This window comes from Tupaia chinensis, unplaced genomic scaffold (genome assembly GCF_000334495.1).
Source record: "Tupaia chinensis unplaced genomic scaffold, TupChi_1.0 Scaffold000627_1, whole genome shotgun sequence".
Lineage (NCBI taxonomy): Eukaryota > Metazoa > Chordata > Mammalia > Scandentia > Tupaiidae > Tupaia > Tupaia belangeri.
Window position 1 is genome coordinate 2,566,443 of NW_006160147.1, and position 13,368 is coordinate 2,579,810.

At 50.2% G+C, this 13,368-nt stretch overlaps 1 protein-coding gene across 12 annotated transcripts in view; it reads right to left on the minus strand.

Annotated features, from left to right (window-relative positions):
* Positions 1–13,368, minus strand: part of PLEKHA6 (pleckstrin homology domain containing A6) — a 164,663-nt gene that overhangs the window by 82,797 nt on the left and 68,498 nt on the right. The window contains exon 1 of one of the 12 annotated variants that reach the window (XM_027776043.1): positions 1,969–2,153. The exons of the other annotated variants lie outside the window; for them this stretch is intronic. The gene's annotated coding sequence lies outside the window, so the exon portion shown is untranslated. Of the gene's footprint in view, positions 1–1,968; positions 2,154–13,368 lie in introns of those variants that run through there. 12 annotated transcript variants of the gene reach the window in all.

The following is a 13,368-nucleotide window of genomic DNA, read 5'->3' on the forward strand; positions in this document are numbered from 1 at the left end:
TAAAAAAAAAAAAAAAAAAAAGAAGAAGAAGAACAAATTATCTGATAAAGTAGGCCCCTGAAGCATGGCAGAGAGCATCACATTAGCAACACAACGTGGATGCAGACCCACTGATGCCATTTCAGCTGCACAGTTAAGAGCTCAGAGAGGACCGACTCCATCCCAGGGAGCCGTTTTCTGCTCTGTCCTCAGATTCTTGCTCCTTTCCCATTCTGTGCTGGGAGGATGGAGATGACTAGGAGGAAGTACGGACAGTGCTGTGGCGTACTGGATTAGGAGTTGGATCTTGGCTCTAATCCTCGCCCTCTTGCCAACTAACCATAGTGTCAACTTTTGGATCCACATCCCTGTCCACACTATAGGAATAGTCTCTGTGACATCCTGACAGGACTACAGCTAGACTGCAAGGTCCCCAAGGCCAGAACCAGCTCGTTTTCATCCCTGTTTATTCCACATCTAGCACAGTGCCGAGGACAGAGCAGGCACCGGTAAGCCTCCATTGGGTCGGGCTAGGACGGGAGGCTAGCCGGTGAAAGTGTGCTCAGTCTGAGCTGGAAAGCTCTGTACAACTGAACAAAAGAAAGCGGTTATTTTTCATGGCCCAAAATTGTGTACAGCCCCATCTACCAAATATACAGAGACACTGGGATTTCTATTTGGAAGTAGCTGGTGATATAAATAAACATTTTAAAATGCCCATAGTTTCAAAAATAACCAGACTAACAATCTATTAATTATGGCGCCTAGCAAACAGCTGTGCGACTGCTTCCCAGCTTCAACTGTACTGATTTCTTGTGTTGAAATGAGTTTCTGCAGTGCTTTGGCCCATATGCCTCTCATGCGCCGGCCTGCTAGTCTGGATTCCATCCATTTGAGATGCGGCCGTGGAATGTAGAGTGTAGGACCCTACAGTCCCCTCTCCTAGATCCTTCCTATCCATATATCCTGCCTCCGGCTCCCTCTGCAGAGCTCTGCTCAAGGCCTGTCTCAGCACTCCAGGTCTGCTCTGCAGAAACCACCTTCAGCCTCTCGCTGAGTCCTACTCCTCCCAACCTACCCATCCATCCACCCACCCACCATTCCTGCCAGATCCTGCCTCACAGCGTGTGCTGTCCTCGGACGGTGACTGCTCAAATGCGCTGGGCTGCTAGGCCTGGCGGCCCGCCCACCAGCCCTGCGCAGTCAGTTCTCTGAGCTCTGAACCTTGCCTGGCCAGTAAGAAGCCCCACACAGACCCCTGGAAGACAGACCCACCCTCAGCCAGCCTCACTCACAGCCCACCCCTCACCTCTGCATGCCGATGTCTGCTTTCAGAGAGAGAGCCGGCCCCTGCCCCCTGAAGAGAAAGGGCATAGCTGTGGTCTCTTAGGCTGCTTCAAGCCAATTCCAGATGCTGGGATCCATCTGATTTCACTGACAGGACCCACCGTCGGCTTTATCAGAAGTGTCCCAAGCACCTTGCAAAAACCTAGGGCTCTCTGGAGGATGTCATTTTAGGATCTGTCACCCTAGGATCTGATACATCATTTACATTCAGCTCTGGACACACATCTGAAATACAGACCCACTCCCCAAGTTCCTCTGCAACCCCCTGTCCCCCAACAAGGAAACCACCGCATTCTAGCAATTAGACATTGTCTCTAACTTTTTCATCGGAGACCCCAAAGAAGACGGATGTCGTGGGATAGTCTTGTTAGGAGATAAAGAGGGGATAAATGAAAAGAGGCAGTAAGAGATTTCCTCCCCAATTATTAAAAGAAATGCTCCCAGAACACAGGCATGCATGCGTACACACACACACACACACACGCACCCCACACACATGCACACACACATACCATATCGCCCTCTCTCTGTGCCATCCTCCTCTCTACCCGCCCATACGCATCTTTCTCCCTGGTCCTCTCCTCTACGTCAGGGTAGTTCCACTTCTCCCTGGCCAAGATCTTCGAGACCCTTCACTTTTACCTTCCATGCCGGAAGTCAGGACCAGACTGGGAGACACAGACCGCTGTCTGGGAAGCAATGAGGCAACACTCCTGATGTGAGCAAAACGCCAGGGGTGGCGAACGCAGCTCCCGGGAGACAGCCCAGGGACCTGGAACTTCCCAGCCTTCCTGGAAGGCTCTGGTGTCAGCCCCTTTCTGCTCTGGAGCTGACTGAAAACCGAGGGCAAGTCTCCCAATAAGCAAGGTCTGAAATCTGAAACTGCAGGTTGGCTGAGTCTATATAAACACACTCACACCCCCGGCTCCCTGTCTGATGGCTCCCCGCCCTCGCCTTCCCGCTCCCTCGCTCCCCACCCAGCTCCTTAGTAACATCAGAGAGCCCTCTAGCTGTGGTTCCTCCTGAAACTCTTCACACAGCCATGTAGACCCAGGGAGAGGGACCTGCCAGGTGTCATCCACTGTCCCCTCTCCCCAGCCTCAGTTCTAGTCCAGGTGCTTAAGTGGTGTCCACAGTTGGGGCCATAAGGGTTATAGGTAAGGTCCCAGCTTGGGAGCAGAGAATTTTAGACCTTTCCTCCATAACAAGGCATAATATTCTCCTAAGGATCTGATTCCAGATAACTGGGTCTGACACACAGACCTGCTAAACTCACCCTGCTCTTCTCTCCTCTCTCAGCTTTCTGCGTCTCACTCTAGGGCCCTATTTTCCCTTATGCTCTACTCGAATTAGGCCAAATGCGAATAGAAATGGACCATAGCAAGTGTGGTGGCAAATGTTCCATTTTGCAGATGAGGGAGCTGAGGCCAGGATCAGTAAAACCAGGGAGTGACTCTCAGCTCAGAATGGAAAGAGGCAGCATTAAAAGTCAGAATGGTGCATTATAATATAACCAGATTCTCACTTGAATCACTGATTGTGAGGTGGAAAAATGACTAATCATTCTGAGTCTCAATTTTCCTCTTTGTAAAATGAGACTAATGGTACTACCTCGGAGAGCACCAAATAAGGTATTATGTACAAAGCAGTAGACGCACAGTAGGCACTCAACAAACATCCATTTCCTTCTCCACGCTGTTCCCTACCTCACACCATCTTTCATATGCTTACTTCTGACTCAAGACAGTAACTCTAAATTTTTTTTTTTTAAGTTTGCTATAGGGCACATGCACTTGGGGGAGAGAGACGAGGGGAGAGAAAGTGAAAAATCACTTCCCAAGGGGATGACCATGCCTCAATACCTTCTCCTCCATTCTACTCTCAGGGTTTTGGGCGTGTGCACGCGTGCACGTGCACACACACAAACACACACACACGGCATGATTTTCAAGCCCATATAGGATGTAGCACCTTAACCTCCAGGCCACCTACTGGCCCTAAGTTGCCTTTAGTATCCACTGTTCCTTCAGGAACTGATGGACCGTTCGTGACTATCTTTAGGTCCATCTACTAACATCCACAGTGTGCTTTGTTATGGCACTCAGAATGCAATGCTTGGTTTCTATCAAGGGAAACATTTGATCTGCAGGCCAAGGTCATAGATTCAAACTGAAGGCCTCTCTGAGATGTCCCTCACTTCTTGATCTCCAGGTTCCAAACTTCGGTCCCATGACTCCAACTACCTACTAGGCACTTCGCCGAGTGTAACCAGTCGTCACCTTAAACTCAGTATGTCTAAAATCAGATGAAGACGGGCCACCCACTAACGATATTATAGCATTGATATGGAACTGTCTTCAAGCACAATAAATAAAGACGGTATTAATTTAATATGCTACCATTTGGATTAAGAAGTAATTAAGGGCCAGCAGGTGACGTGGTGGTTAGCAGCTTAGGAAACATGCCAGCGCATGTGCATGGGTGCCCAAAATCCCGAAGAGAGAAATGGGAGAGAGGGGATTGTGGCACGACCATCCTGCATGGGGATGCTTTCTCACTTTCTCTCTCTCTCCGCCACCCCAGTGAACGTATGAGCCTTCTGGCCAATATATAAAGAGAAGAAAAATAATAATTTATAACTACCAATATGATTCCATTTCCTAGAACTGGAGTCAGCAAACTTCTGTGATAGGTTTGACGGTAGGCGGGGTCAACTTGCGAGGCCACTCGGTCCGTTCACCGCTGTGGTACACAAGTGGCTGTACTTACACCAGTGAGAGTAAAGGAGCCAGGCTGTGTTCTAATAAAACTCTACTCGTGGACACTAAAATTTAAATTTTGTTTAATCTTCATGTGTCACAAAATGTTAGTCTTTCATTTTTGCCAACCATTTAAAATACAAACATCATTCTTAGTTTACCAGGCATATGAAATTGAAATTAGGCAGTGGGCTAGATCTGACCCACTGTCCCAGTGGCAGCCTCCTGGCTAAGAGAGCCTCAGGGAGGACACGGTAGGCCCTGGCTGCAGGGATCACTTCCAAGGAGGAAGCTGGGGCAGACCTGAGGGAGGCATCCACTGATTGCTTTTCTGCACCATCTGAGCACTGTAACCGAGGTGTGTTAAAAACAATTGTTTATTGGAACCAGCAGTTAGCGTAATGGCTATGTCGCTGAACTCCCATGCAATTGACCATGGTTTGAGTCCTGGACCTGGTGGCTTAAACTCACGCTGGGCACATGTGTGTGCATGCCCAAGATCCCGAGAGGAGAATGGAGGAGAAGGCATTGCGGCGTGGCCATCTTCCCTGGGGAGTTTCGCCGAGTGTAACCAGTCGTCACCTTAAACTCAGTATGTCTAAAATCAGATGAAGACGGGCCACCCACTAACGATATTATAGCATTGATATGGAACTGTCTTCAAGCACAATAAATAAAGACGGTATTAATTTAATATGCTACCATTTGGATTAAGAAGTAATTAAGGGCCAGCAGGTGACGTGGTGGTTAGCAGCTTAGGAAACATGCCAGCGCATGTGCATGGGTGCCCAAAATCCCGAAGAGAGAAATGGGAGAGAGGGGATTGTGGCACGACCATCCTGCATGGGGATGCTTTCTCACTTTCTCTCTCTCTCCGCCACCCCAGTGAACGTATGAGCCTTCTGGCCAATATATAAAGAGAAGAAAAATAATAATTTATAACTACCAATATGATTCCATTTCCTAGAACTGGAGTCAGCAAACTTCTGTGATAGGTTTGACGGTAGGCGGGGTCAACTTGCGAGGCCACTCGGTCCGTTCACCGCTGTGGTACACAAGTGGCTGTACTTACACCAGTGAGAGTAAAGGAGCCAGGCTGTGTTCTAATAAAACTCTACTCGTGGACACTAAAATTTAAATTTTGTTTAATCTTCATGTGTCACAAAATGTTAGTCTTTCATTTTTGCCAACCATTTAAAATACAAACATCATTCTTAGTTTACCAGGCATATGAAATTGAAATTAGGCAGTGGGCTAGATCTGACCCACTGTCCCAGTGGCAGCTTCCTGGCTAAGAGAGCCTCAGGGAGGACACGGTAGGCCCTGGCTGCAGGGATCACTTCCAAGGAGGAAGCTGGGGCAGACCTGAGGGAGGCATCCACTGATTGCTTTTCTGCACCATCTGAGCACTGTAACCGAGGTGTGTTAAAAACAATTGTTTATTGGAACCAGCAGTTAGCGTAATGGCTATGTCGCTGAACTCCCATGCAATTGACCATGGTTTGAGTCCTGGACCTGGTGGCTTAAACTCACGCTGGGCACATGTGTGTGCATGCCCAAGATCCCGAGAGGAGAATGGAGGAGAAGGCATTGCGGCGTGGCCATCTTCCCTGGGGAGTGATTTCTTGCTTTCTGTTCTTCTGTCTCTCTCTGTCTTTCTGGTGAGTGCAAGGAACCTATAGCAAATATCTCTCAAAAAAAAAAAAAGAAAAAAAAAGTGTTATTAATGATTCCCTATCTAAGTTTTCTTACTTTGGTCTGTGTCAGTGTTAACTCTCTTGGTCAAAAAGGCTGTAACTTGGGCCAGCAGTTCTGTCTCTGGATTCCCACATGGCCGACTGTGGTTTGAGTCCCAGACCTGGTGGCTTGAAAACCACACTGGGGGTGTGTGAGTGTGTGCCCAAGGTCCTGGGAAGAGAATGGAGGATGGATTGCAGTGTGGTCATCCCCCTGAGATGATTTTTCATTTTACCTCTCACTGTCTGTCTGTCTCTCTCTCTCTCTTTCTCTCTCCAGCCAACGCACATGCCCTAAGGCAAAAACCTCTTAAAAACAAACAAAAAGGCTGTAACTGCCAGGTCAGCTTTGACCCTGCCCCATCCCAGTCTCCCATCCCAGCAGCAGCAGGTCAGAAACCTCTGGCCAGTTCACCACAGAGCCTCAGGCTGCTACAGGCCAACCATTACTCTCCTTACTCAGTCCTTGCCACTCAGCTGTCATTTACATACAGCCCTGCACCCTCGACCGACTTGTGTGCAGCTAACTTCCCAAAGAGAGACAGCAGCTTCTTAAAAAACTTGTCGGAGGGCACCTGCACTCGCCAGAGACACAGAAAGAGAGAGAGAAAGGGAGAATGCGCCGCCCGCACCAGGGGGATGGCCATGCTGCAATCCCTTCTCCATTCTCCTTTCAGGAGTTTGGGCACGCACGCACACGCGCCCAACATGTTCTCAAGCTACCAGGTCCAGGATCCCAACTGCTCAGTTGTTCATGTGGGGTCCAATTCCTTAGCCACCAGGCCATGGGCTGGCCCAGAAATGGAAGCATTTTAAGGACTACTATTTTTCGTGATTCCTTGCCTTCTGCATGGCTCCTACACAGAGCCTTACAACTAGTAGAACTGCAAACAGTCTTGGTTGCACATGGCCACGCTGCTAGCAATGGTTCGGAACACAGGGCTGAGAGCCACCTGGGCTAGAAGCTGGTCTGAGACCCACAGCATGACGAGTGTGCACCGAAGCACCAAGCCTTCCGGAACGTTCATAGCAAAGAACGTTTGGGGAAGGACGGATGTCGGAGTTGAGACAGGATCCAAACTGCTTTGGAGAAGAAAAGTCAGGGAGCACCTGGGGAATTTTTTCCTAATTCCAATCTCTGGTGCATTAGCCCATTGGGTAGGGAAACTCCACCCCCATCCTCAGCTGGGGGATTCTGGTGATCCCAGGATGACAGCCTGCCACATTTGGGAGGCATCTCAGCACTAAACCATGCGGGAAGAGCCCTCTGCAGCAACTGCAAAGATGACCAGCCCCCAGCCCCTGGAATGCTCACTGCTTTCGTGGGCAGCCTGTTTCACTGTTAGAGTGTCAGAAAGCTTTCCTGCTTCCACCCATTGTCTCTAGTTCTAGAATTAAACAGATTAAGACTTCCTGAGTATACAACAAAAACCAAATGGAAACTGCCAAATGTAATAGAGTTGTCAAATATTTCTTCCTTCCAAGATGTTCAAAGGTTTTTAGGATACAAAAATCATTGACTGTTTGGAGCTGGAAATACCTTTGCTCAAAGATATTTATTGAATGAAACTGAATATGGTCCTTTTTCTTGCTTCCCAACATGAAAGCACTCAAGGTATGCTTTAGAGGGAATTGTTTCATTTCCTCATAGGAGGAAGCCTCACAATTACCCTTAGCCATGGGCAGCCTAAAATCCTTAAACTCAAAAAAAGACACCCTAAGATGCAAACTGATTCCCCCATGCCAGCGCCTCCTCTAGTCTCAGTTCTTTCTTCATTCTCTCTTTCTTTTTCTTCTTTTTTTAGGTTTTTGCCATAGGGCAGTGGGAGACAGAGAGAGGGAAAGTGAGAAATCAGCCCCTGAGGAGGATGGCCAGGTCACAATCCCTTTTCTTCCATATACCTCTCAGGACTTTGGGCATGCATGGACACATGTCTGGCATGACTTTCATGTCTGGCACAATTTTCTTGCCACTGGATATAGGACTTGAACCACAGTTGGCCATGTGGGAGTCTAGCACCTTAACCACCACACCGCCGGCTGGTCCCTATTCTCACTTCTTACAATAGCCATGAAGTTGTGCTACACAGCAGTGCTAATTCCTCACACTTGAGCCAGCACCGGACAGGCACTTCCTACACATTGTCTTTTCACAGAAACTCTGGGAAGCAGCTTGTAGTCTAGCAGTCTGCCCTTTTCCACAGGGATGGAATGGGTGAAGGCCTGAAGCACTGGGCAGTACCAAATTCTACACAGACTGTTACCTCCCCTACACAGACATAAATATGATTAAGTTTAATTTGTAAATTAGGCACAATAGCGATTAACAACAATCACAGTGAAACCGAACAATGATAGCAATATACTGTTAATAACAGTATGTGCACGTGGGCTCTTTCTCTCAGAATACCCTACAGGGCCAGCAGGTGCCATGTGGTTGGGGCGCTAGACTCCCACAAGACCAATCACAGTTGGAGTCCCAAACCAGAGGCTTAAAACTCACCAGGCGTGTAGGCCTGTGTGCCCAATCCCAAGAGGAGAATGGAGGAGAAGAGATTGCAGCATGGTCATCCCCTGGGAGGTGATTTCTCACTGTCTCTCTGTCTCTCCAGCAAGCGCATGCACCCTATAATAAAAATCTCTCTAAAAAAAAAAAAAAAATCTTATGATGGTGCACTCATCTATTTTCAGAGAACCAAAACTGCAGATAGGGTGACTACTGTACTCCGTTTTCTAGCACGAGGAACGCATGAGTGAAGAGTTAGCTGGCTTGCCCAGAGCCACTCAGCCGGTGAGTGCAAAGCCGCAATTCAAAGCTGGAGCTGCCCAACTTCGAAACTCCGTCTTTCTCCTCCGGTTCAAAGCTTCTAAGACAGTCGGTCGTCTCTGCCAGCCTCGCTCTTTTCTGAAGCGAGCAGAAATGATGATTTCCAACAGAAGCAGAAAGGAGGTAAACCGTGCTCACCCGTCATGCAGTCCTCTCACCAGGCTTGGGCCTCCCGGGGTGGAGGAAATGAGACCAAAGATGGTCCGAAGCCAGGAGGCCAGTGTTACAGATACCCTGGGGCACAGTGGCCTCCCCTTGACTCACACATGGCACACAGCCCTGCCCCGCTCCGTGCCCGCCTTCGCAGGGCCGTTTCAGGCCTCACAACGGGCCGTGGTGCTCAGGAGCCTGTGAAGCATGGCATTGTTTGGGCAGCGCAGACACAACATGTACCTGCGCCCTGGCACCGTTCCTCTGCGGGCCTGATTTTGGTAAATATCTGGCTGGCTCACCGAGGAGAGGCCTACGTCCCAGCAACCCCAGTTCTAGGAGAACAGCTGCAGAGCGCTGGGGACAAACACAAAAGAATCACACGCTCACATACAGCCCTGCCCCAGTCATCAGGACACCACCAGCCTGGGTTTGCCTCTAACGTCCCGAGAAGCTCTGAAACATTTTCAGCACAGCCCTTAGCCCATTCTCAGCAGTCAGCAGCGAATCCCAGAGCAGTTCGACTGTCCACTGGGGGATGCACTCCTCACAACCTGCAGAGCCCTGCCCGGCTCTTCCAACAGGACTTACAGGGTGCTAGTGTTTTTCTAGCACCTCAGTTGCCCTTGAGGTCCCAGAGCTCCTAGCTCCCAAAACACACACATTCCTGGGTTCACCTGGTCTCGGTGACTCCAGGGACACAGAGGATGCCCCCACCAACCTCCATTTCTCAATAGGGTCAACCAGAGAGGAGAGTTTGGAGTTCCCACAGGAAGTTACCAAGGAGACAAAAACACATCTCTTCCCAGTCCCTGGAGAGGAAGCACTCCCCTCTTTCTCAGCCTTTTATATATATATATATATATATTTACAATTATATATAGCTATAAATATATATTGATAACTATAGGGCTCTGGGAGGATAAAACCCACTTGAACTGGGCACCACTCCCCCAAGGCTGGGACGGCCTAGCCCAGCAGACAGGAAGGGAACAGACACCTGTTACCTCCCTCACTCCCAGCTGATCCCACTCACAAGTGTCAAATGGGCACCCAAACCCAGCTGGGGGGGTAAAGAGCAAAGATCCCTTAACTTCTTCTCCAAGGCCACACCCTGAGTCCTACCTTTATAACTTTATAAATATATATAATTATAAGATATATATATATACATATAAATACTTTTTTTAAAGGTTTTTGCTATAGGGTACATGTGCTTCTCAGAAAGAGAGACAGAAAGAGAGAAATCACCCCCTGGGGAGGATGGCCACGCCAGAATCCCTTCTCCTCCATTCTCCTCTCTGGATCTTGGGTGCACACACACACGGACCTGGTGTGAATTTAAGCCACTCAGTCCAGGACTCGAACTGCAGTCAACTACATGGGAGTCCAGCGAAATAGCCATTATGCTAACTGCTGGTCCCAAAAATACATTTTTTTTAAAGAGAGATTTTTGCTATAGGGCACATGCACTTGCTGTAGAGTCAGAGAGATGCAAAACAAGAAATCACCCCTCAGGGGAAATGGCCATGCCACAGTCCCTTCTTCTCCATTCTCCTCTCAGGATTTTAGGCACACACGTACACGCACCCGGCATGAGTTTTAGGCTGCCGGGCCCAGGACTTGAACAACAGTCGACTACATGCGTGGCCAGCGACGTAACCATTACACTATCTTCTGGTCTTGACAGTCTATATTCTGTAGAGGCCCAAAGATATCTCATGATGCCCCCCTCCACTCCCTTCAATCTCCGGGACTGTCCTTGAGACCTTCACCTGCCACTCTGAAGCTACCCACCCTTTATCTGCCATCTCCCTGGGAGATGCGGTCATTAGCAGAGAGTACCATGTCAGTGTCTAATTAAGCAATCAGCAGCAGATGCAGAACCTATTCAAGCCTCCCCACTGAGCATCTAAGGGGATCCTCTTACAGGCCACTCCCTCCCCCAGCTTCCTGGAAAGGTCCTATTGTTCGCCTAGAACACAGGAAAGTGCCCAGTTCTGCCCTCCTACTTATCTGCTGGCACAGACTTGCCTGCCTCTGCACAACCCAAGGGGTGCTATTTCCACACAGCACAACGGGCATGTGCCCCAGAACTGCAGGATGCAGCAGCTCCAGTGGGTGGGAGAGATGAAGCCTCCTGAGATGGCCTCTTACCTGGCCTCTTCAGTGTGCCAGAGCCATAATCTGCCTTGCTGACATTTGGGGTCAGGACACAGGACGCAAGGGGCTTTCAAGCAGATCGATAAGATGGCAGAGTGGAGGTGGCAGGCTGAGTGGCTCCTGCACGCCCCCACCTGTGTCTCTGAGTCTGCCTGGCCACACTGGAGCTCACCTGTTCCTGGTCACCCTTTACATGGAATGTTCCATTTCCTTTAGGAGCTCAGGGGGAGGAAACTCCCTGTCCAGGGAAACTTTCTTGTTTCGAGCCCGAGGTCTCTAGCGTTAATCCAATATTCCTGAGAGAGACAGGTGGACGGGATGGACCAACAGCAACCCAGAGAAGGGCTCTGGGAGGGCAAGACCCACCCAAACTGGGCACCACTCCCCCCCAGCCTGGGATGGTCTAGTCCAGCAGACAGGAAGGGAACAAACACACCTGTTGCATCCCTCACTCCCAGCAGATCCCACTCGCAGGTGTCAGATGGGTATCCCAACCCAGCTGGGGGGAAAAAGAGCAAAGATCCCTTAACCTCTTCTCCAAGGTCATGCCCTGAGTCCTATCTGAATTCTATCATGTCTTTCTTCATCCAGGCCCTTATCTCCCTGGCTCAGGGGCCGTTATTCACCTCCTCTCTCACCTCCATGATGGCGCATGAAGGGCAGATGCTTGTACTGATGCCATGAGCTTTTCAAAGACGCAGCATATATGCCAGGACTGGGGGGTGGGGAGGGGAGCAGCACCTCAGGGCCAAACACAGGGCTCATTCCACCAAGGCGCCAGTTACCTCAAACCCACACCCAGAGCCATCAGGGCAGGCCTCAGCGCCCTCACGTGCCCCGGAGCCCTGCCAGCTTGGCCCAGACCCCGGCACGCACTCCTGTTTCACCAAGATATGTGGGTTCTTGCTGGCAGAAATGGGTGAAAGACTTTTCTCTCCAGTCCTTGAGCCCTGTCTGGCTGTTTTCCAACTCCTTTGAGGCAGACTGGACTTCGATTACAGCACCAAAGAGTTAGGTTAGACACCAAGAGGCTCTTAAAATGAGTGCTTCTTGGGTGATAAGAGAAAGTTTCAGACCCTGTCTTTGGGTTTTAGAAATAATGCTGGGCAGCCTGTGGCCTCATGGTTAAGGTGGCTAAACCCCAGATGGCTGACTACATAATTCGAGTCTCAGACCCAGCAACTGAGGAAAACATACTAGTCACATTTGCATGCATACTGGAATCCAGAAAGGAAGACAAAGTGGAAGACAAGAGATTGCAGCACGCCCATGTCCCATGGGGGTGTGGTGCTTTCTTGTTTTCCCTTTCTTTCTCTGTCTCGCTCTGGCAAGCACATGTGCCCACTGGCAAACAAAAATTATTTTCTATTATATTATTATTTATAATAATAACCCCTCTCCCCCACCATGGCATTCTCTTACTCCAAGCTCCTCAGCGGTCGACGTCCCCCTCGCCACCTGCCATATAAAAGCCTAACTCCAGGCTTGGCATCCAGAGCCCACTGCAGCGCATCCCCACTGCCTCCTCAAATACCACATTCCACTGCTCCACCTGCAAATGTTCCCATCTTGCCAGTCCGAACTTCTCAACGCTCCCCCAAAGGCCTAAGGCACCCCTGCTGTGGCCACACCATTCCTCCTCCTCTTCCCCGGATGCCCCACGTGTCTCCGGTTGCTAAAGTCCTGCCACCCTGTAAGGTAGATCTCATCCTCGTGGATCATCTCAAACCCGAGGAACTCAGAGAGACACAGTCCCTGACTCCATCCCTGATGCCTGTTCTCCCAGGGGAGGTAGGTGGACCCTGCTTTAAGGCTGAGCCCAAATGCCACCTCTTCCAGGAAGCCTGTGAGGTGGTAGACATGTATTGGTCACTCGTTCCAGAATTCTGTCCTGGGTATCAGCATTAGAGACTGCCCTGGAGGAGCCCCAGTCTGGAGACTGGACAGAACCAGAAACAAACCAACATGCGCGCATCCCACCGGGGACAGCTGCGGTGGAGAGGGGATGAGGCAGGCAGCACAGAGGCAGCTGATTCTGACAGGAGGTGCTAGGCATTCAGGAGAGGCCCAGCGAAGAGGTGCAGGGCCGGTGGGGCCCTTGACTGGGCCAGGGGCCACACTGGGGGGGGGGCGGGTGTATGCATCAGAGTAGTATCGTCTATTAACAGTGTGCACTGTGCGTGCCGTCGGAAGGGCTCTGCATATGATCTCGTCTTCCTCCCAAATACACGGAACTGAAGGGGCATCTGGGGGCCGGAGTGGGGAGTCCCGCCATGCCCAGAGTGGTTCCTGCTCGGTATCTCCTCCTGGATCAAAGGGTAAAACGTCTGAAGGCTCGCTCGCCCTGGCGGGAGGAAGCTGAGATCCTGCAGGAGCACCGACGGCTCTGAAGAATCGCCCCCTGACT